The 23,074-nt window shown below is 40.7% G+C and overlaps 1 protein-coding gene across 5 annotated transcripts in view; it reads left to right on the top strand.

The window, feature by feature from the left end:
• SIPA1L1 (signal induced proliferation associated 1 like 1) overlaps window positions 1-23,074 on the top strand; it is a 402,079-nt gene that overhangs the window by 80,114 nt on the left and 298,891 nt on the right. For 4 of the 5 annotated variants that reach the window (XM_025192115.1, XM_025192109.1, XM_025192111.1 and 1 more), the window contains exon 2: window positions 22,602-22,664. The gene's annotated coding sequence lies outside the window, so the exon portion shown is untranslated. Of the gene's footprint in view, window positions 1-19,063; window positions 19,186-22,601; window positions 22,665-23,074 lie in introns of all 5 variants that reach the window. The other variant, XM_025192113.1, reaches the window with a different exon arrangement.

The following is a 23,074-nucleotide window of genomic DNA, read 5'->3' as shown; positions in this document are numbered from 1 at the left end:
GTGCATCACTATAATGCAAAAGAAATGCACGATGCAAAGAAGGCTACAGAACTGGCGGGAAAAGCTCCTGCACGCAGGTTCTTAATTGCAACAGAACGCTCCACCGTGCAAAAGAGCTGCAATTTAGCAGGAACACAATTTAGCGATGCCAAAGCACACACAAACAAAAGAAATCACAACTTTGGGTTGTGACGCATAGCTTTCAGATACCCCATAGGACTGCCAAAAGTTTTAATATAAATGATTTTTCTTAGTTGCTAAACTTTTTTCTTGCTGTCTTCAGGGGACAAAGGTAAAGTTGGAGTGTGTGTGTGTGTGTGTGTGTGTGTGTGTGTGTGTGTGTGTGTGTGTGTGTGTGTAAAATTTTACTTTTGCTATCCACTAAATAAGAACAGGAAGAACTTTAGAAGCGTTTATCCCCAGGTCCTCTCTAGACATATACCCTCCCTATTTCTCAATCTGTTATCCAACAATTAATTTGAGATCAAAGGGATAAATTAGAGCAGACTTGCAACACTTCAGTTTTTCAGTTACATCACGTTTCTGAAACACTGTTTAGTATTTCAGGATTTTCAATGTGGGATTCATTAAAATTAATAGTTTGTACTTGAGTCATCTTTGTTTTTTGGACAGCCAGGTTTATTAGGCTTTATTTTCTCCCTCAGTGTCCTAAAACAAGTATTTCCAATCCCCACTTCCAAAGAAGCAAGATTTGGAGTCTCTTCTAGAACTTTCATATCTCGATAAACCCTGCCTTTGTTTCAAGGTCAGGACTGTTATTCTGGCTTCCATAGCTTCCTCATTAGCTCCTTAAACTAATTTGTGGCTCTTGATCTCTTTTTGTCTATCCATGTATTCAATTTGCAGGAAATACTTCATGTTCCTACTAAGAACATTCTACTATGAGTTACAGCATTCTTTGGTCTTTTCACAGTACTGCTGGTATTCATGTTTGCCAAACACTTGGTGGAGACTCATCTAAGGATCCACGTCTACCCGTATCTTGACAACTGGCTGATCTCATGATTAGCTTCTTTGGTGACTATTGTTTCAAATGACCTTTGAAATTTAGTTGCAAGTCAGCTAGGGAAAATGCACACTTACTTCAACTCTGCTTTGAGTTCAAGGGAGCTGTGTTTGATTCCAGGTCAGTGAAAGTTTATCTTCCATAATAATTCCAAACTTTACAGAATATCATCAAGCCAGTCTCACCCGGTCAAAACGTATCAGGTATATGATACACTTATATGATGTAGTTTTACAGACATCCATCCACCTATTCTTCACGCAAAGGTGGTAAAATCAGTGCATCTCCACAGAAGGCACCACAGGAATATGATGCTCACAGTCATTAAAAAAAAAAGTTCTTTTCCTTGTTAATCTGCTAGAAAGACTCTCCTTAGCTGTGTAACAAGAGTGTACTTTTGTAACTCTCTCTGCATGCCAGCTTTCTGATGGTTAGACACCTGTAGTAAGGAACGGGAAGACCTAGATCATCTTTAGATTCAGAGTGTGTTGTACTCTGAAGAATTCCATCTGTCCATATATACCCTGGGACATGGAGCAATCTGTCTGGCTTCTAAAAGCACTTTTCCCTTCACTTTTACTGACAGACAACACCATAACTCTGCACTATGTCAACAAGCGAGGAGAAGCCAGGTAATCTCCACTTTCAGGCTGCTTGTCTTTGGAACTGGTGCATTTGTTACTAGATTTCACTGCTGGGTCTGCACCTCTCAAGTGCTCAGAACTCACAAGCAGTAGGGCTGTGTGAAGCTTCGGTAGCTGATTCAATTCGGAGGAGATTTGGCTTGATTTGGGGACCGAATCTCCGAATCGAATCGGGAGACCAACTAAAAGCTCTGAATCAATTCAAAGCATCTAAATTGATTTGGAAAAGCTTCGGAAAAAGATTAAGCCTATTTAGAGATTCGGCCATAGACTAAACAGGCAGCTGACAGCTGTCTCCAGCTGGTACGTCTGTTAGGGTTGGGGGAGAGAAAGGGTATGCAGGTGAGAGGGATTGGGGATGGGGCTGGGACAAGCTGCCGGGTTGGGTCGGAGGGCACGTTACTCAATGAACGGGGCGGGAGGGTGTGGGATGCGGGTGCGGCAGTGCTGGGAGTGGGGGCTCTGCCCTGCTGCTGCTTGCCCTGGGAGGGGGCAGGATGCAGGCACGGCTCGCTCTAGGCAGAAAGGGGCAAGCAGCAGCAGGGCATAGCCCCCACGGCTCCCCCCACCGGGGTAGAGGCAAGTGTAGCTGGAGGAGCCGTGAGAGAAGCGCCCATGGCTGCCCTGCCTGACCACATCCCTCTCCTGGCACTTACAAAAATAAACAAAAAACAAAAATGCCCTACATTCACCGGCTGCAGGAGCAGCAATTGGGGCCTCTGGGCGCTTATGGCAGAACCCACCCCATGCAGCGGGGATTTTCCCCCCCATCTGGCACCTGCGCATTAGCTGCCCCATAGCACAGGTGCAGCGTGGCTCGGTAGGGTGCTGTGCACTGTCCAGTAACTGGAGCAGATCCATCTGTCAGCCGGAGCTCCCGTTTCGATTCCCCAGCTCTCTGATCATTCCCCCAGCTCTGCCTGGGTGGCACGGCCCCTGGATCTGCATGCAGGGTTTCAGCAGGCTGCTGCTGCCGGCTGGGGAAATAGCCCAGAGCTGCCACCATCCCCAGCTGGCAGCAGCAGCCTGCTGTCATCCTGCATCATCCGGGGGCCCATGCCCCCTGGAAAGAGCTGGGGGAAGTGATCAGGGAGCTGGGGACTCAAACCAGGACCTGGGGGAATTTTCAGGGTTCAATTCCCCCTCTCCCAGTTCAATTTACCTGGGAGCTGGGGTGGCTCCACGTGTCAGCTGGAGCCCGGCAGTGCTCAGCCCCAGTGGCCCCAGCTCCCAGGCAGCGTGCAGTGCCCTGCAGAGCCATGCTGCACCTGCGCCATGGGGCAGCTGCCATGTGGGTGCTAGGCAGGGGGAATCCCCACTGCCTCGCACTGCATGAGCCCTCAGAGGCCCCAATTTCTGTTGCAGTAGCCAGTGAGCGCAGGGTTTGTTTTTCTTTTTGTGCCGGGACTAGGCTGGGGCCGGGCGGGGGATGGGCCGGGTAGGGCAGCCATGGGGGCTTCTCCCACGGCTCCCCCCCCACCCAGGGAGAGGCAGGCACCGCCGGAGGAGCTGCGGGAGAACCTGCAGCCACTCGGCTGTGCCTGCCTCTTCCTGGATGCTCTGAATTATCAAATCTCTCTGAATCAGTGCCATGTCTTCTGAAGCTGATTCAGCTGAATTGATTCAGAACAGTGATCTGAATCTCTGAATTGAATCACTGTTCTCCGATTCGGTCAAATTCGAATTGAATACTTCCCTATTCGCACAGGCCTAACAAGCAGATCATTTTAAGTCAGTTCTGAGACTACCACTTGTGGTCTATCTGGGATCCATTTTGTAGAGCATTCTTTGCAGGGGAGAACATGTCTATGGATGTGTATTAACGACAGACCAGGGAAAGAAACGTTGAGTTGAAATGTTGAGTTCTACTCTGAAGCAGGATGCATTCCAGGCCTTCTACCAGATGACTTTCTTGTCCCTTGAACACCAAGAGTGATGTATTTTTATTTGTCCCTGATGCCCATGAGTCTGAAAATCTTACAGAAACCAAGGCAGGATATGGCATCAGTGATCCTGATAGCCCTATCATGAATGAGCAGTTACAGTACTTGGATCGTCTGAGTCTCTCAGTGTAGTTCTCACGTATTCTGCCTGCTCTACTTAAGTCTTGTACAGGCAGATCCTAAACCTGGACTTGCCTTTATTACATCTCGTAGCTTGGATGCTGGCTGGTTTGACAACTGCTTAAAAAAACTCTTCTGTTGAAGTGCAGAATGTTCTGCTCCAAAGCCAGAAATAGCCAGACTGACTGATAATAAAGTTAAATTGACAGGATTTTTGATTTGGATATTTTGGCAACAGATGTCTCCCTTGACAACAACCATTTCAGCAATGTTGGATTTAATAGTCTTGGAATCATCCAGACTTTATATTAGTATAATAAGGGTCCATTCAGCAGCAGCACCTGCACATCGCTGTCCTATTTAGGACCACTATATTTTTCTCACGCAGTAGTGGTGGGACTTCTTAATGACTTCGTTCATGATTTTCCCCTCCCTCCCCCACCTTTGGGAATCTCTTCTCCCTTTTGCAGTTCAGTGTTGTACTAAGGGGGTGGATGAGCTCCATCTTCTGCTATCTTTCAATGAACAGTGACTTTTTAATAGCTATTGTGTCTGTTTACAAGAAAGTATGAGTTAAGCTGTCATGCAGGTCGAGTTTTTATACAGTGTTTTGTAAAAACAGCGTTGCTCTGAGGCCTTGCTCCAGGTTTCTGTTCAGAGTTGGTTTGGAGTTCTGTATGGATCAATTTCAGGGTAGATTAATCACAATTTAAATCACTGGTCAGGAAGTCTTGATTTAATCATTGTTTTCTACAAAGAAGTGCATTTTTGTTGTTTGATATCCTTTATTCACTTAACTTGTTGAAACTTTGCACTTTTTTAGAGAAAGATAAGAGCTTGACTGTGTGTACATAAACTTGCAGAGAGACAATAGGGTTGATGGGTGGGTAATCAGGTCTGTATTTCTCATCTCCATATACTGCTGTTAACAAGGATGTTATCTCTGGAGAGGACAAACTCTCCCTATGCATGAAGAAGGGCATTTGCGCCTGAAAGTTTGCAAAGAACAATTTTTCCAACTATTTACTTGGTCTAATAAAGATATTGCATCTACCCAAAGAAGCTTGTCTGCCTATGATCTCTGGAGACACAAATCCAGTTTGAGAACTGAAGCTAAGCATCACATAGATAGATGCTCAATGGGATCTTCTAGACTGAGCACTGGGTCCCATTGAGTAGAGTGGTTTTCTTTAATCTTTACTAATCTATAGAGGAGCCTCTTGGAATCCCATAAGATTGGGCCCCTAATTCAGTCCATGGCCGGTTGTGACCTATTTATAATTTTTTTCTAAAAAGGTTACATGAATATATTGCCTCAAATAGTATATAATTGGAAGTTATAATCCCTATTTCATGGTGATATCTTTGAGCTTTAACATATCTTAAATTAAAACTATCTTTATATAGATTTATTTTTTTTTAAAAAGCATCTTAAAAAATAAATTAAAAATTCAATGTTTTTTTATTTTTATTTTAAATCATTGATTTTTATCTTCCCTGCTCAATTTATTCATCTTCCAGTTTTCTTCCTGAAGTATTGCTCAATCCCCATCAAAGCTCACCTTCATACATTTTTAGTAAAGGTACTTTGCTGTTATTGTAACAAGACCAAACTTGACTGTTCCTGGCCTCTGCTGTTAGACCAAAGGCAGGGCAGGGTGATACCTTATAGATCCACTCGTAATTCTCAACTAAGGCGTTCCAAGATCCTTTGAAGCGTGCCACAAGGTGTGAAGGAATGAGCAGGTAAGGGAGGGTTAGGTTTTTTTTTTCTGGCCAATTCCCTGCCCCCACTGCTGCCAGGAGGTATGCATACCTTCTTCTGTAAGGAGGTATACACTGCAATACAAAAGTTCTTGAAATTGGGTGTCACTCAATTTACAAAGTTTATGGAGGGGTGCCTTGAGTCCACAAAGTTTGGGAGCCAGTAGACTAACTTGTTCAGAATTAGTCTACGTAAAGTGCCACCCTGCTTTGCCTCTGCCTAACTTCAGGTTAATGCGGCTGACTACCTCTCTTTTCTGGTATAGTTAAGGAGATTATCAGTGCATTTTCGCATGTATAAGAATGGTCTATAACTTAGTTAAGTTAGATCCACATAGCCACTTTAAAGTTCATTATATTAGAGCTCAGGGAGTCTGCTGGCTTTGAAAAGAATGTTCTTAGTTATTAAAAATGTGTAGATCAGCTACACAGAGCTTTGTCAACATGCTTACAAGGCACTGGTCCTTAATAGAGGTTTTCAGATTAGTTGCTCATTTGGTAGGTTCTGTCCTGCAGTCATTGCTTCATTAGGATTCTTAATATCTTCTTTAGGGCAAACAGAGTAGTACTTGTTAGTCACCAAGAGCAAAACCCATGTGTACAATCACTCACTGATTACCTTGCTTTATATTATCAGTGTGCAATTTGGAGGTGTTTTCTATATGGATTTCATGGCTCACCCTTCTCCAATCCTCTGGAATCCAAATGCTCTGGAATTCTGTATTGATGAAGGAACTGAGACATGATTCATTCTGATTCAGCTGTCAGGGGTCAGGGACTACATATGAAGGCCCCTAAGACTCGGCTTTGCCCTTTCAGAAGACTGCTGGTCAAAAGAATCTGATCTCGAGTACATGAGGCAGAAGCACGCAATGGCTGGAAGCCATGTATAATCATCTCAAAGGTTTACACAGATATTATAAAATAAGTAACTTTTATTTATTTGACAATATTGCTCCTTTTACAATGGTCTTCCTGGATGGCATTTTGAGAATGCTTAGTTCTTTGGGTCTGCAGTTCCATCTTGCTTGAGAAAAAGAAGATAACCTTTCAGGTAGTTGATCCTGTTTGCTCTGCATAAAATTGGGTTACCATAAGTCCAGGTTTTTCAGACATGTCCTCTTTTTTGGTCCTCTGTCCCCTATCTGGGCAGATTTTCAAAATGCAAGCAGATGTCTGAAATTTTGCTCTGCCTCTGCTTTTCCCTGGCACTTCCCCTGCTGACCCCAACCCCAAGTAGCTTCTTGCTCAGGCAAGCCGGAAGGTGATTGGAGGCTGGGGCATCATGTACTCTGTGTGCGGGCCCCAGCAGCTCAGGCAGTTAAGAGAGAGAAAGTGTGAATGAGAGAGTGAGAGTGGGTAGCAGTGGTGTGGGTCTGAAATTTTGCTCTGCCTCTGCTTTTCCCTGGCACTTCCCCTGCTGACCCCAACCCCAAGTAGCTTCTTGCTCAGGCAAGCCGGAAGGTGATTGGAGGCTGGGGCATCATGTACTCTGTGTGCGGGCCCCAGCAGCTCAGGCAGTTAAGAGAGAGAAAGTGTGAATGAGAGAGTGAGAGTGGGTAGCAGTGGTGTGGGGGAGGGGGGAGTGAGGGGCACTGGCAGGGCTGGAGGGGGCCAGGGTGCTGCAGTTTGGGAGTGAGAGATATCAGCATGGTCTGTGGGGCAGGGTACAATGGGTCAGGAGTGAGGGACAGCAGCAGGGCTGGGAGGGCTGTGGCTTGGGAATGAGGGGCAGGGCAGGGCATGGGCATATCACTGCCCCCTTACAATCATAAACCCCTTCCTCCTCTCCTTCCCTTACCTCCCCTGCTTCCCCCCACAGATGTTCTCTTTTTTTTAAACTGGAAATATGGTAAGCCTAGCATAAAAGACTATGTTGAAAGGACAACTCAAGAAGAAGCAGCTACCTCTGAACCTCAGTTACCCATGTCAGTTGAACTAGCTGTTGAGCAAATTCTTGTGTTTCAAAACATGTAGAGATGACTTGATGCAAGCTTGGTGAAGTGTGTGGTGGGGGGGTACACAAAGGATGGAGAGGAATAAGACCAAAACCCACAGATAAGAATCATGATATTGCCATAAATTTACTTTTGAAAATCGATATGAAAATAGATAATTTATCAGTTTACATTAGCCATTCAGGAAATGGTGATCATCAGATGATGACAGTGTCCATTATTTGTCAGGTGGAACATCTTTGGGAAAAAATAACATGATTGGAGATTTTTTAGATGGAAAGAGGAACTTTACTTACTGCCTTTCCCATAATTTCAGTACAAATAATCAAGGAAAACTTAGATCTCCTCTAGTAGACAAAACTCTCTTGGGGTAGAAGTGCTTTCTTTTATGAGACCAACAAAATAGTAGCAACAAAATTTCTTTTTTTGCAAGCTTTTGGGCCCAAGCACCCTTCATCAGGCAGAGGAGACTTCACACATTGTAAAAGTTCTCCCAGGTAGAAAAGAAATGTCATCTTGCACATCTTTCTACCTGGGAGAACTTTTACAGTCTTTGAATTCTCCTCTGCCTGATGAAGTATGTTTGGGCCCAAAAGCTTTCAAAGAAAAACATTTTTTTTGCTGCTATTTAGTTGGTCTAATAAAAGATATCACTTGTACCCCAAGAGTTTTTTGTTTGCATCTGCTTGTTTAGACCAACATGGCTACAACCTGTATCCCTGAGCTCCTCTAGTTGTTATGTTTTTAAAATTTAAGTCTGCAAGATGAAGACAGTTATTCAAAAAAGTACTGTGCAGTATAAAGGGTATAGGTTATAGCCATGTGGTCTAAGGACACAGGCAGATAAAAGATTTACCCAAAGAACCTTGTCTACCTGTGCAGTATAAGAAACTAATACATTAATTCTTACCAATTTTTGTGCAGTTCATTCAGCAAACGTTATAGATTGGTTGTCCATATAAATCTTTTTAAGTAAATATTGCATTCTAAGCAAGTAACAAGTGTCTTTTTAAAGTTTAGTTGTGATATTTTTGTTTGTTTTCTGTTTCACTCTTTCAAGTTCAAGTCAGGAAGCTTAAACCTTTTCTGGCATAGTCATTAAAATGACTCACTGACATTGTAAGCTTTTGTTATTTAGAAGAAGAGTCATGTTCTGCCCTAAGGAAATGGAAAAACAGATGAAGAATTGATTTGTTTTTGTGTGTTCTTTATTTTGATGGACAATGACTCAAGTGGAGTAGGGGGAAGACACTATTTGGAATGTGAAATTGCTTGAAAAAGTGTTAATTTGTAAAGTTTACTGTGCTGTTCTTTTTCTTTTTGTCATTAACTAATGTTCCCTTTCAACTTGAGCCCTTTACCTTATTATAAGAACAGTGAATCCTGTTGTCTCCAGTGGACATTTCTCTTGCCTACAGAAGGGTAATTGATCTAAGTCTTTACCACAATATTCACTTTAATTTTAAAGCTTGTATATAAGCCTGCTATTATTGGGTTGATTAGGTATAAATATCTTACAAGAGGAGGAAGGTTGGTGAGAAATGTTGCTGTGGCTAGAGAGCTCCAATTTGTTAATAATATTTCTGTGGTGTTGGGGAACCATTCTTTTTAGTGTTTTTCTTATGTCTTTTTCAGATTTTAATTAAATGCTGTTTAAATATATTGGGTTGGTTAAATACACAATGCAGACAAGATTTTAATTAATGGAGTTTTTAACAGACTCAACTTTTAGAAAGGCTTTACTTCTTAGAACAAGGAAGAAAATGGACAGAAACAATTCCAACATGGGGCCAGATTTCTTTTATATAAGTCTTCCCCCCCATGCTTTTCATACTTTTAGTCTACAAAGAGAGGCCAGTTAACAGTTTGTAAATTGAAAACTTGGTGCAGACTCCATGGTCCAGGTTCGGTTCTACCTATTAGGTGTCTAAGTGGATTCAGGTGCCAATGTGTAATTTTGTTGTACCTTAAGTCCCTGAAAATCCATAAATACCTACTTTTATAATCATAATCTTACCTTTAAGACTGAATCACATAAAAGCAGTGAAAGCCTTGAAAGCCACATTCTAGTGTATTTACCAGCAATGTAGATGGTGTTTTCACTTAAATTCAGAGTAAAAAAAAAAGTTAGACAATTTTCATGTAATATTTTTGGGTCAGTTCCTTAGCTATACCCATTAAGTTGGGACATAACAGGTGGGGAATGTTCACTTACTGATTCTTTACTACACCCCAAGCATGGGCTGCATCTAGGCAGGAGGAGAGGCACTGAAGATTTTTTTTTCCCAAAACATCTATAATCATACCTGTACTAATCTCAGCAAGGAGTTGATTTGCTCCTATTACTAAATAAATGCTTTAATGGATCCTGGGGTGTAGGTTGTAGCCATGCTGGTCTAAGGACATAGGTGGACATTACCATTGCATGGAGGAAGGGCACAGACCATCTTCAGATGCTTCCTCAGCCTGAGGAAGGGTGTTTGTGCCTGGAAGCTCGCTAAGAAGAATTTTTCCAACTATTTGAGTTTGTCTAATACAAGATTAATGGATCCTAGATTTACAAAGCACTCTTCTAACAGATCTTTGTGGAAAAAGCAAAACATTCAGAGGATTCCAGTCACTTCCAGTCACCTCTAAGTAACTTTCATTCCTTTACAGCTATGTGTAGATGAGTTCAACTTTCTGAAATTCCAGTGTTAAATCTCACTTTAACATTTAAAATGCTGCAAGTTTTGAAAGATGAATGAAATAAAACAGGGATCTATGTTATAGCTGTTTGGTCTAGGAAATGGAGATAAACAAAGCTATTGGGTCAGAGGCGATATCTTTTATTAGACTAAATAGTAACAAAAAAAATTCTTTCTTTGCAAGCTTTCAGGGCACACACCCTTCTTTAGGCTGAGGGGAATTTAAAGATTGTCAAAGTTCTCCTAGGTAGAAAATAAATTTCATTTTATAATAAATTGCACAGGGGAGGTAGAGGGTATAAGTTTATTCCCCTGGGTACCTCAGAGTCCTTTTGTGAGTCTTTTCACCTCCCTGTCTGACATTGGACACCTTCAGAGAAGAAGCCTGGCTAATCTGCATGTCACAGAGCAACTATCTCACAAAAGGACTCTGTGGTACCCAGGGTCCCCTGCACCAGTAAAATTATGAAGTCTTAAGTGTAACTAACCTTACATGGAGTGTTGGAGTCATTGAATCATAGAGAAGTTGGGCTGGAAGGACCTCAGGAAGTCTAACCGTCTCTCAAAAAATTCCAAGGATGGAGATTCCTTCACCTCTTTGGGTACCCTCTTCTTGTGCTTAACCACCCTAATTATCTTGGAAAGTTGGTTGCAATATCAAATGTGAGAGCTGTTGGACCCTGAGGTGTTGACTGTTATCTGTTTTTTGTTTGTTTTGAGTGCTGATGTAAAAGATTATTTTTATCTCAGCTGAAAATAAGACCCATGAAAGTGGCAGAGAGAACATTTGGGAAGAATGATTTCTATTTTGCTTGTTCCATAGGTTGGTGATGCTCAATTCTGCTAAGTTACAAGGGTGATTGGGATAAATGATTTCAGTTTTCATTGATATATGTCCTCGTAAGTAGGAAAGTCAAATTTTGACAATGATTACATAAAGTTTTGGAGAAGGAATTGCTGTATCTGTGCATCTCTTAGAGCATGAAAATCTGAGGTTTTGGACAGGTAAACCTTTAATTACTTCAAAAGGGGGATGAGAATTGCTACCAGGGAGATGCATCAATTTTTATAATGTAACTTGTATCTGCATGCACCTGTACCTATACAAGTGAGCTAAATCACTGTAATTTTAACTTTGAATGACATGGGTTAATATTACACTGTTTTTTCTACACTTGTGTCACTGTAGGAGCATGGAAACCTAACAGTTAGATTGAATATAGCTTCTATCAAAATACAGTTGTTACACCTGTCTACCTTGAATGATCATTGGAGAAGATTTTTTTAAACTTTGAGCGAGTCATTTGGGAAGGTTTGAAGGATCTGTATAATTTTTGTCAAAACAAAAACCTGATTAAATTAGTTAGAGATGTTTTGTATTTTTGGAGATGCCATAACACCATAATTGATCTTTTCAGTGGTGGTAAAGTAGTTAATTTTTTTTTGGTAAATATACAGGAAATTGGAAGTCTCACTTTTTCGCTGTTGCCTACGAAAACTTATGCATCTCTGAATGAGTTAGTCTGAGGTGTCTTCCTGCTGTCCCTGACTTCAGACTACCTCTCTATCTCTCTCAGTTTTTTAGCATGAACTTTTCTTTTATAACACGCGTGGTGTGTATTTCTAATGCCCCATCTATCTGGTTGATGGAGATTTATAGAAAACAGGGTCTTTTATCATTTGAATGAACCTGAACTCTAAACTTGGCTATTATATTTTTGTAGTTAAACTTGTAAAATAGTGATAGCTTCTACACTATACCAATATAAGCAATGTTGTACAAAATTGGAAGAGGTTTTTTTTTTTTTTTTTAGCAAACATTTATTCATCATACAGTAATGGGTATGTCTTGTTTAATCATCATATAAGGATGCTGTTCAGCAACAGGAACAGCCATTATTTTGTTAGCAATTGTGAAGTTATGTGCATTTTGGTTTTGGGTGTCTGATTTGCATAATTATTGTACAGTTGTTTCTGAAGCGCATTATGCCAGTTCCTGAATAGTAGCTAAAAGCCCCTCTGAGTCAGAGTGCAGAGGATTATATATTTACAATAATATTACTTTTTAGTAACAGCATCATGAAAGAATAGCATACAGATCTTAATACAAATCTTAAAAGGGACACAGATTATGGTCCAGAGCAGGGATAGGTAATCCCCAGTACGGGTGCCAGAGCATGGCACGTGAAGGCATTTTGTTTGGCATGCAGGCCTCGGCGCACGACAGGGAAGGGGCTGGGGCTGCACTGCCATAACAAGAATCGGGCCCCTTGTGGCTTCCCTGCTGTCTGCCCTGGCACATCAACATCTTACAAATTCTGGTTGTGGGTGTTTTGGCACACAGCCCAAAAGTGTTGCCAACCCCTGGTCCAGAGTATAGAGCCCTACTAAGACTTGGGAGATTTGTGTTCTGTTTCTGGCCACACATCAGTAGTGTGCTGGTTCAATGTTAAGCAAGTTATGCAAGCTCTCTGTGCCTTTCCTTCCCTGTCTGTAAAATTAGTTTAATAATATTTACTTTCTGTGTAAAATAACTGTGATATCTGTTGGTACAAAGCACTATGAGTGAATGCTGTGAATGAACAGTTCATTCAGAATTTTCAGGTTGTTAGTCCAGGATGAAGATGCACCCCAGCTTCTCATGTCTTTTAGCAGAAGCCACACAACTGCTAAGTAGACTTGGTTGGGCTTTTCCTTTCTTCACTCCTTTTGTCCCCTGGACAAGGTCAGCAGCCCTCTCGTCCTCAGGTGCTGTTTGTTTCATGATACATGTATCTGGAAGAAGAGCCAGGAATTTTCCTATTCAGTTGCATAGCAAACACATTTTTGTTTTTTCTCTTTCTTTTTTTTTAATATACAAGTTTTTCTGGAGGGCAAAGCCTCCAGGTAAAGAAAAGGGATAACCGGGAGAAAGAAAGACAAACCAACATGTTATGTAAAATTTCATTTCCAAATTTGCCTACCAACAGTTTGACATGCATCTTTGCTTTTCTTCTCTTCAAATTTGAATGTTTAAAATAAATGATAGTGTTTGCTGTCAACTTCATTGTAACAATATCAGAGACTGATATGAACTATGGAGGTTATATGAATGAACTATGGAGGTTATATGAATTCTTTGACCTTTGTTTTCAGAATTTTATTCAGCCCTGCATAAAGATTTTGTGTCATAAACAGGTAGTACCTTAAAGCTAATGGTATTTTATTGCTGCATATAGTATATTGTGCTAGTATTTCATTTGTAAAATATGACAGTATTTTTTAAAGTAACTGTATGAATGTTACAACACTACACTGTGTGGCCAGTAAATCAGTTTGACTACTAGTGTGAACATTTTTGTGCCTATGGTGGTTGTGAGAATAATCATTGATAGGGTGGTTACTGAAGTGGAAACTTGAGATGCTACTGCTTCAGGCATCTTTACATCCAGAAAAGGTTATTTCCTGGTCACCCTGAGGAAGAAGTGATAGGAGAAAAAATTATGATCTTTAATTGACATGGTAGGGGAAAAAAAACTGGTGAAAAAATACCTGAACTGAATGTGATATACTTTCACTGTCATAATTGCATTGTGTTACTGATTAAAGAGGATATACTACTGAGTATCTTCTTGTAATCAATATTACAATGCTGTTTAAATGCTAACAGAAGTGTTTAAACATGTATAAAACTACATCAAGTTTCTGTTGCATGTGCACTAAAAGTTTCCTTAAAGGAATGCCTTTTCCAGAGTCTAAACTTAAGATATTTTTGGCAGACACTTGGTATATTCCAATTACATAAAAATAGGTGAAGACTTACAAATTCAGTATCTTTCTTGGCTGGCAGGTCTTTTGGGTCTTTAGTGTCTGAGAGGCAAAGTCAGAAATATTCTGTTTGAATTTCAGTGTATCAAAGAATCAAAGTACTTAATGTGCTGTTGTAGTCTTCTCTAAGCCTGCTCTGATTGGAGACCTTCTAGCATAGAGTAGGGTTACCATATATCCAGTTTCAAAAAAGAAAACACCTGTTGGGGAGGGGGGTTAATATGATAGGGGATGGGGCAGTGATATGCCCATGCCCTGCCCCTGCCCTTCCCTCCCAAGCCACAACCCTCCCCAGCCCTGCTGGTGCCCTTCACTCCCAACCTGCAGCCCCTCCCCCCCCGCCATCACTGCTGATACCCCTTACACTGACCTGCAGCCCCCTGGCACTGCCTGTGCCCTGCGCTCCTGATCCACAGTTCTCCCTCCCTCCCTGGTGCCCCTCCCTCCCAATCCACATCCTCCCCAGTCTGCCAGTGTTCATCATTCCCCAGCCACAGCCCTCCCCCCTGCCCTCCCCCAGCCCTGCCAGTGCCCTTCAGTTTCAGCTCTGCAGTGTCTCCCAGCTGCCCCTGAAGGGCGGCTCTGCCCCCTTCTCCTGCTGGAGGGACAGGCACCTCCTGCACCTCCCCTGCCCTGTTGCAGCCCCAGCTCCCGGACGCTTTCCCCAGCACCGGCAGGCACCCGCCCCCCTCCCCTCCCCTCCACAGCCCCACACACAGCCCCCCAGACAGTCCACAAGCCCTGGCCCTGCAACCCCCGCCCTCTGTAGACTTACCTGCATGCAGCTGCTGGGGCTGCTTTCACCACCCTGCCTGGACCCTGCCTGGCTGCATGCTGGCCATGTGTGTGTGCAGACCCACATGATGCCCCCTGATTCCAATCACCCTCCTCCCAGCCCCAGTTTTTATTTTTAATGGAATGCGCTAACGAATAGAACAGATTAAAGTGTTTTGTCAGTAGTTTTTGAAGGAAAATGTTTTTCAGCTCATAAATGTTGATGTGAACATATGCTGCTAAAATTGTCATTGTCCACAAAAGATTGGGATGTAAAGTTGATATATGAAGTTCACTTGCAGTAATATAGATTATTTTTATGCATTTTTCCCTGTAGAAGCATTCTGCATTCCTAATTATTTATAAACATTTTATTTTCAATTCTTACAGAAATAATATCCTTCCCTCTTGTCCCCTTTCATAATAGGCAAAGGGGGAGGTGTGACTTGATGCCAAAATTTAGGGAGAATTTTTCTCTATTTACTAGCCAATTGCCTGTCAAGAATGATGGGGAGGGGGGCAGGGGGCGGGGATAGAGCATCGGCACCCAATGCCCCGTGCTGCCACTGCTCTGCCTCTGGCCCCGTGCACCCCCCTGCCTGCCCGCCCCGCATCTAGCCCTGTGCACCAGAGTGGGGGGGCAAGGCCAGTGCTATGCTGCCAGCTCCCCACGCTCCCGCCGCCTCCAAGGAGCATAGCTGAAGGAGGGGCACACCCCATTTCCCACTTGTGCCAGATTACACTGAGTCTATTGTATTGTACTACTTCTTTTATTACTAAAACTCCCCTATAAGTAAAGCATTTCAGTTTTGGGGTTTTGGATGTTCTGATATCTTTCCCCTTGTTTCCTTCCATTTTCCTCTTATCATCTGTATGTGTGTGTTCAGGTTCTACTGCTATTGATTTCTGCTACCTCCCTTTGTTACTGCAGTACTCTTATCCTTCTAACCTAAAAGGCTTGTGTTGGTTACTTTTCAAGGGAGAAGAATGGTTAATCTACTTGTTCTAGGGTTGGTCTGGAAGTGGAAACGTGTTTTCTTTTTCTAGTTGTTTCAGACTTTGCATAAAACATTGGGACTTGCACTCATTAATCGTAATGGTGCTTTGGAAAATCTTACTCTATACCTGTCTTTTTCCTCTGTTTTGCAGTCTGTAAACTTGCTTATTCATAGGAGTTGGTGTAATTATTTGAAATTCCTACACAGTAGTCCAAAGGGTGACTAGCAGTCCATCAGTGTGAAAGTGTTTCTGTGCAATAGGTAGGCAAGGTTCTTTGAGTAGATGTGATATCTTTTATTAGACCAAGTGAGTAGTTGGAAAAAAGTTTTTGGCAAGCTTTCAGGCACAGTCACCCTTCTTTAGGCATAGGCAGTTTCTGCTGGTCTGAGACTCCAAAGAGATTTCCTATAGCTGAAGAAGGGTGACTGTGCCCAAAAGCTTGCCAAGAACTTCTTTCCAACTACTCAGTTGGTCTAATAAAAGATATCACATCTACTCAAAGAACCTTGCCTACCTATGTCCTTAGACCAACATGGCTACAACCAAAAACCCAGTTTCTATGCAAAAGTTTTTTCTATAGTTATTTGTCAGTTGGTTTATGGCATCAATTTTATATTTAGCCTATAACAGTCATTGTTATGGTACAGCTCCATGGATTAGAATATATATTCCTGAGTCTTTAAATAACATAAGTTCATTCAGTTAGAATGGGGCCACTGGTGAGTGGCTATTTCAGTGGTAGTTGAGGCTGTTGTACTTGAAGGAATCTGAGCTTCCTCTACTAATGGGATTTAAGTGCCCAATTTTGAAAAATTTGGCCTAAAAGTCTTGATTTTTTGGGGGCCAAATTCTGTTTATTTTGAAAATCACACAGTTATTGACATCAGTGGTGAAATATGTTCAAATATAGGCCTTTTGTTAGCATTGTTGTCATTTTCAGCATGTGTATGTTGTCCTGCTGTATAAGACTGTATTTATCCTTTTGATCTTAATTGTAGTGATAATCAAATGGAGACAGTTGCATCAAAATCCTTCTGATTTTAAGTTAGAGACAGGGGGAAGGGTATTTAAAATATTTTATAGTTCTAAAATTGTATAAAGTACATTAATAAAGAGAGTTTTGGTAGAAAATATAACACTGATGTTAGTGCTGTGATGAAAATGTAGGAGGACAGATCACATAGGTTCACAGAAGTTTAGGGCTGGAAGGGACCTTGTGAGATCATCAGGTCCATCCCCCTGCTTTGGGCAGGAAAGACTGTTGTGGTCAAATAACCCATCAAGGTGAGCATCCAGTCTCCTTTTGAAGATCTCCAGGGGAGAGATTTTTTTTAATTGGACCTACTGCATGATTGGAAAGTATCCTTCTTCTGGTCTAAGATAATACTAATGATGTCTCTTTGCTCTTTTTACAGCCCTGCTCCATTTCTTTATGCAGACAGTTTTGCATATGGAGTTTTATACAAGCTGTTGTTCTGTTTGTTGCTTAGCTCAAAGCTGCATCTGCTTCTTTCTCAGACCTGAAGAAGAATACTTTTGCTCAAAGGCCTGTCTAAAATCTCTCCCAATGTTTTTGCAGGTGGTCCAATAAAAGATATTGCCCCCAGCCCTAAATATCCTTGCCTCACGTTACCTGGACCATCACAGCTACAATATTATTTTATTTTATTGCATCAAGACTGCAGACTTTGGACAATTGCTGGCATGTATTTGAACTCTGTGAGGGTGTTCAGTACCAGGAACTGGAAAAACAGTTGAGGAAATTCAGCTTTCCTGCACTCAGTCTTAAAGCCTCTGTGAAGGATGTGAATTTGCAGTGATTCTTCTAATTACTTATGCAGGAGATTTAGCATTTGGTAACTTGTTTTGGAGTGGAGAACAGTTCTTTTGCCTGTCTTCAAGCAATGCATGCTCTCCTTCTCCTTCCCCCCCCCCCCTCCCCCAGCTGTAAGAAAATAATCTTTTTCACTGGGACCAAGTTATTTTCTTTCCCTTCCCCCATGTACGCCTACACCAGTATTTCTTTCAGCTCTGCAAGTGTGTTTTTCTCACTTTCTCTGCTGTGTAGGCGGCCTTCCTGATCACAATTGAGCTTCACAGGAAATTTTAAAAACCTCTCTCCACAGTAAATCTATAATTTAACACCAAAGAAAATATATGGCTTCTGTTTAGAATCATGAGGCATCTCATTAATGGTCAGAGTGGTTAGGAATCTAGTTTTAAGGAAAATGGATTTTTTTTTGCATAAATGTATGCTGTTGACATTTGGTCTAAGCTTCTTTTATTGGGCACTACTTGTAGTAGTAATAATTCACATCATCCACTTCACAAATTATTGCTAACAAAATGTCATAAATGCAAGAAAGGAAGGAGGAAATAGTGAAACATTTAATCCCCCTACTTGTTTTAGACTGATCTAGAATAGAAAATGTTTAGCCTGTAGCTAGAATGACTTTCAAATGTGGCCATGCATAAAGCATTACCATTTGTGAGGTCCAAATACATTTCTCTGTTGCAGGTTATGTTTTTTGGGTGGGTTGTTTGTTGTTTGCTTGTTTTTTTTTTAAATGGAAGTAATCATTCTGTTTGGAAATGTTTGTTTTCATTGTAATTGCTCATTTTGAGTACCTTTTATGTCCTATTAGTGATGCTTGTAACTTAAAGATGTTGGTATCAGACCATTTTGTAAGTACATCCAAACTTCTCTTTTTATTTAGGCCACACTTATTTATAAAGGCCACATTATTTTCTCAAAGTGCACTGAATAATATTGCATCTGGCCCTTGCTAGAGAAACCTTTATTGATACTAGTGTTCTCGCCAATGGTTGCTTGACTTCTAATATCCCTTTTCTGGCAATGATTCCTGACAGAGTTATGATGGGCCAGTTGTCATAGCGTCTGAAAACCTCAATTTTTTTAATAACAGCCAATCAAATTGTAGAACTGATTACCGTGAGCAAGAGTGGTCCATCTATATCTGTTTTTCTAATCTAAGTTTTTAGATGGAAGCCAAAACTTTGGGATCCAAAAGTCTTTATGGCAGTAGAGATCAGATACCGTTGTTAACACTGCGAACTAGTGGTGTTTAATGTTGATTTGATTATATATTTTGGCAGACTTGGAAAAAAGTTTTTAAATTTGTTTCTGTTGTAGAGTTTTTAGAAGCCCATAATGGATGGTTCAGCTAAATTCAAATCTGGCCACCCCTCTTCTTCAGTACATGTGTTTAAACACTTTGGTGGATAATGATGTAGTGTGAGCTGCAGTACCACTGTACTAGCATCTTCTTTCCATCAGACTGACCTGTGATGATGTCTGTCTTCCCATAATGTCCTGTAGAGATAACAACCAGGAAGAAAACAAGGCAGCTTGATCTGGTGTGGATAAAAGAATGACCAGGATATTTATTTACTGTCCAACTTCTTCACCCAAGAGAGTAGCCATGTCTGCCTCTTCCTCAGGTAGTTCACCTTTTACAAGACTTTTGTTCTTGGCCTCCTACAGAAACAGTTCTTGAAAATGTTTTTTTTTTTTTTTTTCTTTTCTTTACAGCTCAGGTGGTTGTTTTTATCATTCATGTCTCAGTTATTTCCAGGCTGCACCACTTATTGTCACCCTAGAACTGTCAGTGAATGCCTTGGGAAGTTTGGTAGCGCAGAATTCAGCTGCATGTCTTCCTGGGAAGTTGGACTGGTGGGAACCTATGCTTCGTTTTGTGTACTGAGTCAGCCTTTGGAAGAAATGTAGGTGGTATTTGCTAGTTGGTTTAGAAGCCCTAGTTGGCTTAGTACCTTATGGTTTTGCCTGAGCACTGAAAATGTTTAAAGTTCTACAGAATATATAAGATGCAATCTCTACTCAAACGATACCCCCCCGGGGCCATTTGTTGCAGATTGTGTGACTGTCTCTAATTTCCTACCATTTCAATGCATCCAGAACACTTAAGAAAGGGCTGAAATTCAAGGGAGGTGGATAAAGGCTTTTTTAATGCTTGTTGTTTATGAGAAATTTGTCTAGTGCCAAGTCTGGCTACATTCAAAATGTCTTGTAAAATGCATTTTTCTCCAGGGTTCTGCAAAAGGATGGCTGATACTTCAGTATGCTGGTCAAGTTAAATTTGTGTTGTAAAGGGAAAAGGCAGATGAGATATTTGGAGTGTAGTTGTGGAAAGTAAGCCCAGATATTGAAAAGACCAGCATCTTTTTAAATGCTTATGCTAGGAATGCAAGCTTTGTCTGGTTAGCCTTATCACTTACAGGATTAAAAAAACCCCATTTAGCTACTCTAATGAAGAGGGAATCTTCAGTATGTGTTAAGCAGGGTTACCAGTAGATGAAAATACCTCATTTTAAAGCTTTTCATTTTGTGTGTTGCTAGCAAAGCTATATTATCATTAAGGAAATGGAGAGCCTTTATGAGAGTTGTGTATGCATGCATGCGCCTTTAGATGCAGTTATCTATGATAGATATTACTATGGTTTTCTTTTTTGGGGTAAGTCACATGAAGGTCCAGATAACTGAGGAAGCCACTGAAAACGTTCACCTAATCTCTCTTATCACCTCTGTGACTGAGGCATTCATCATAACTCTGGATGGAAAGGATATGTGGTTGGAGTGCTCACACTGTCTTAGGTGCAGAGGAAAAAATTCTTTTCTGGCCATCAATTTTACTTGTCATTGGCAAGGAGAATGCGGTCTCCCAGTTGTATTGCAATCCCATGGTTTAGCTTTTTTGCAAATGATTTATGTATATTTGTTGAAATTAGGATATGCTTCTAGTGCATGCAGTTTACATTAGTTTTCAGGTTTACACTACTAGGGTACTTGCTCAAGACTTCATTTGCTTTCATGTGGGAGTGTGCAATTCTTGTCTGTTGGAGTTTAGCTTGCAAACTGATGACAACATAATTCTATTTCTCTTTGAGCTCAGGGCCTTAACAAAAGTTATGTGATTACTTGAAATTGTACTTCAGATCAAATTTGTTTTCCTTTTTTCTGTTTTTGGTTATTTATGAGCTATATTCCCATAGGTAAAGCCTTATTGGGACTCTTTTATTGAAATTAATACATGAACTCTTATGATTGGCAGCTAAACTCTTGAAGTGAATCATACATGCATTACCAAGTGATTTTTCTAGAATAAGTGTGCCACAATAAAGCTTCTTTTTGCTTATGTTTCAAATACCATGTGCTTCTAATTAGACACCTAAAGCTATTTAGGTGCCAAACCTTCAACACCTCTATAATTAGCTCATCATCTTGTCAGATGCAGCAGATCATTTTGTTAATGGCGGAAGACTAAAACTAAAAATTCCAAATATAACTTGTTTGTGGGTTAAAGCCCTTTAGATTCAATCATCACTGGTGATGTGGGTGGCCATCTGGGTTGTTTGAAGGGGCTGCACCTGCTTCAAAGAGCAGTAGTCCTTACAAGAGGCCTAGTTGGAAGTGTATGTTTCTAGTTTGGGAAGAAAGCTATTATTTCATTTCTCTGTAAAAAACATAAATGATTGGTTTATGGAATCATTGTTTTGATTTTATACATCTCTGAAGCAGTGATTTTACACCTTATGGCTTTGTAGAATGCCCTACTGGATCAACTCAGATAAATAATATTCTGATAATAATGAATGGATTACCAATTACTCAGTAATGCTGAGCGTATTTTACATGGTGAGGGGTGCAAATTGAGTTTTGGTTACTTACCAGAGCAAGAAATGCCTTCCATTATACCAAACATGGTCACTGACGGTCTAAATAGGTGATCAGTTGTATGAATTCTGTTTTAGTGTTATGCTATACTATATTGGATTTGCCTATTTCAACTTTGTTCAAACAGCATCTTTAAGAAACATCTTTATTTCAGTAATTTACAAAAAGGCTACTTGAGAATCAGTCCACCCTTTCTTTTTTACCCAGCAGCAATCCTTGTTTGAGGATTTGGGATCTGAGACCTCCTCTGATAGACTTTTCCTGTAGTCCTTGTTTACTATCACTCACTACCTGATTAAAAGATCATGACTTTCAAGTCAATTAAAATGAAATCCATGTGGCAATCACTGAAATCAATAATGGTCACTTACCTTACAATAACAGTGTCTTCAGTATGTTTTGCCAGGATAGATTCTGTGACCTTTCCTCAGTACTTGGAAGTCCTATACCACCTGGATTCTGTATTGCAAAGGAACAGAGAGCGAGCTGAGTCCACTTTACTTTTTATACCCTTAGGTAGGCAAGCTAGGCCCCAAAAAACACTGCTGTCCCCCCAAAAAGATCTTGCTTACATGTCCACATGGATTCCATTCTTCGTGCATAACACATTTCTTTTTTGCATTAAAGCTGATGTATGCTGTAATTACATCTCTGATTGTACGTGTTCCATTGGTTCAGTGGCAGGGGCATATCGTCAGTTAATAGACGTTGTTCTTCAGCCCTTGTCTTTTTCTAGGCATGGAAAAGATCTTTTAAGTCTGTTTTACACAAATTATTTTTGTATTCACTTTTCATAAATTGAGCAAGCAATTGATAGATTAAATGTATACATCAAAATAAGTCAATACATATATTTAGTTTAGTTGTACTTTTAAACATACATGCATAGTGTATAGTATGTCTCTTAAGGCAGTTATGTACTCTGCATGTTGTTGATTAGGAAGAATGTGATATGTTTGTAGTTAACATTTGTACATTACATTTCAAATGCATTACATTTTAGGAGGTTGGCTGGCAAAGTAATCTGAAAATCAAGCAATCTGAAAATAAGCCAAGATTCAGCCTGCTATAACTTTTTTATAACATGCAATTCATACAAACTTGTGAAGATTTAACAGCAACAGATTCAGTGCAATTAAATTAAAACTATTACATTTTTTTGCAGGTTAATTCTTGTGGGTGTTTGCGTTTGACTTCATGAGAAACAGCAGAATCCTGGACTGGTAAAGTAAGTTCACATTTTCATAATTTAAGGGTAGAAGAGACTATAGTGTTATCTAGTAGATAGAGCATCGGACTGCGAGATCTTAGTGCTATCCCTGGCACTGTGAGTGATCTGCTGTATGACCTTTTGGAAGTCACTTCACCCCTGTGCCTCAGTTTCTTCATCTGGAAAATAGGGAGAATGCTAGACTTTTAGAAAATGATTTGTAATTTATTGCTGAAAAACACTATGCAACATCTACTGGGGATTGGATGATAGTAGTAATAATACATAGGCCTTTAGATTATAATGAATTCCTCCATCAAGTCCAGTAGCTTGGATACAAAAATGTTCAGGCTCAACTTAACAATGTCCAGGAATGGAAAATCCACTACAGTCCCTGTTCAGTTGTTCCAACTGTTAACTACTTATGG

The sequence above is a fragment of the Alligator sinensis genome, unplaced genomic scaffold (genome assembly GCF_000455745.1).
Source record: "Alligator sinensis unplaced genomic scaffold, ASM45574v1 scaffold718_1, whole genome shotgun sequence".
Lineage (NCBI taxonomy): Eukaryota > Metazoa > Chordata > Crocodylia > Alligatoridae > Alligator > Alligator sinensis.
The sequence above is the reverse complement of the archived record's forward strand: the minus strand, read 5'-3'. Positions and strand labels throughout refer to the sequence as shown.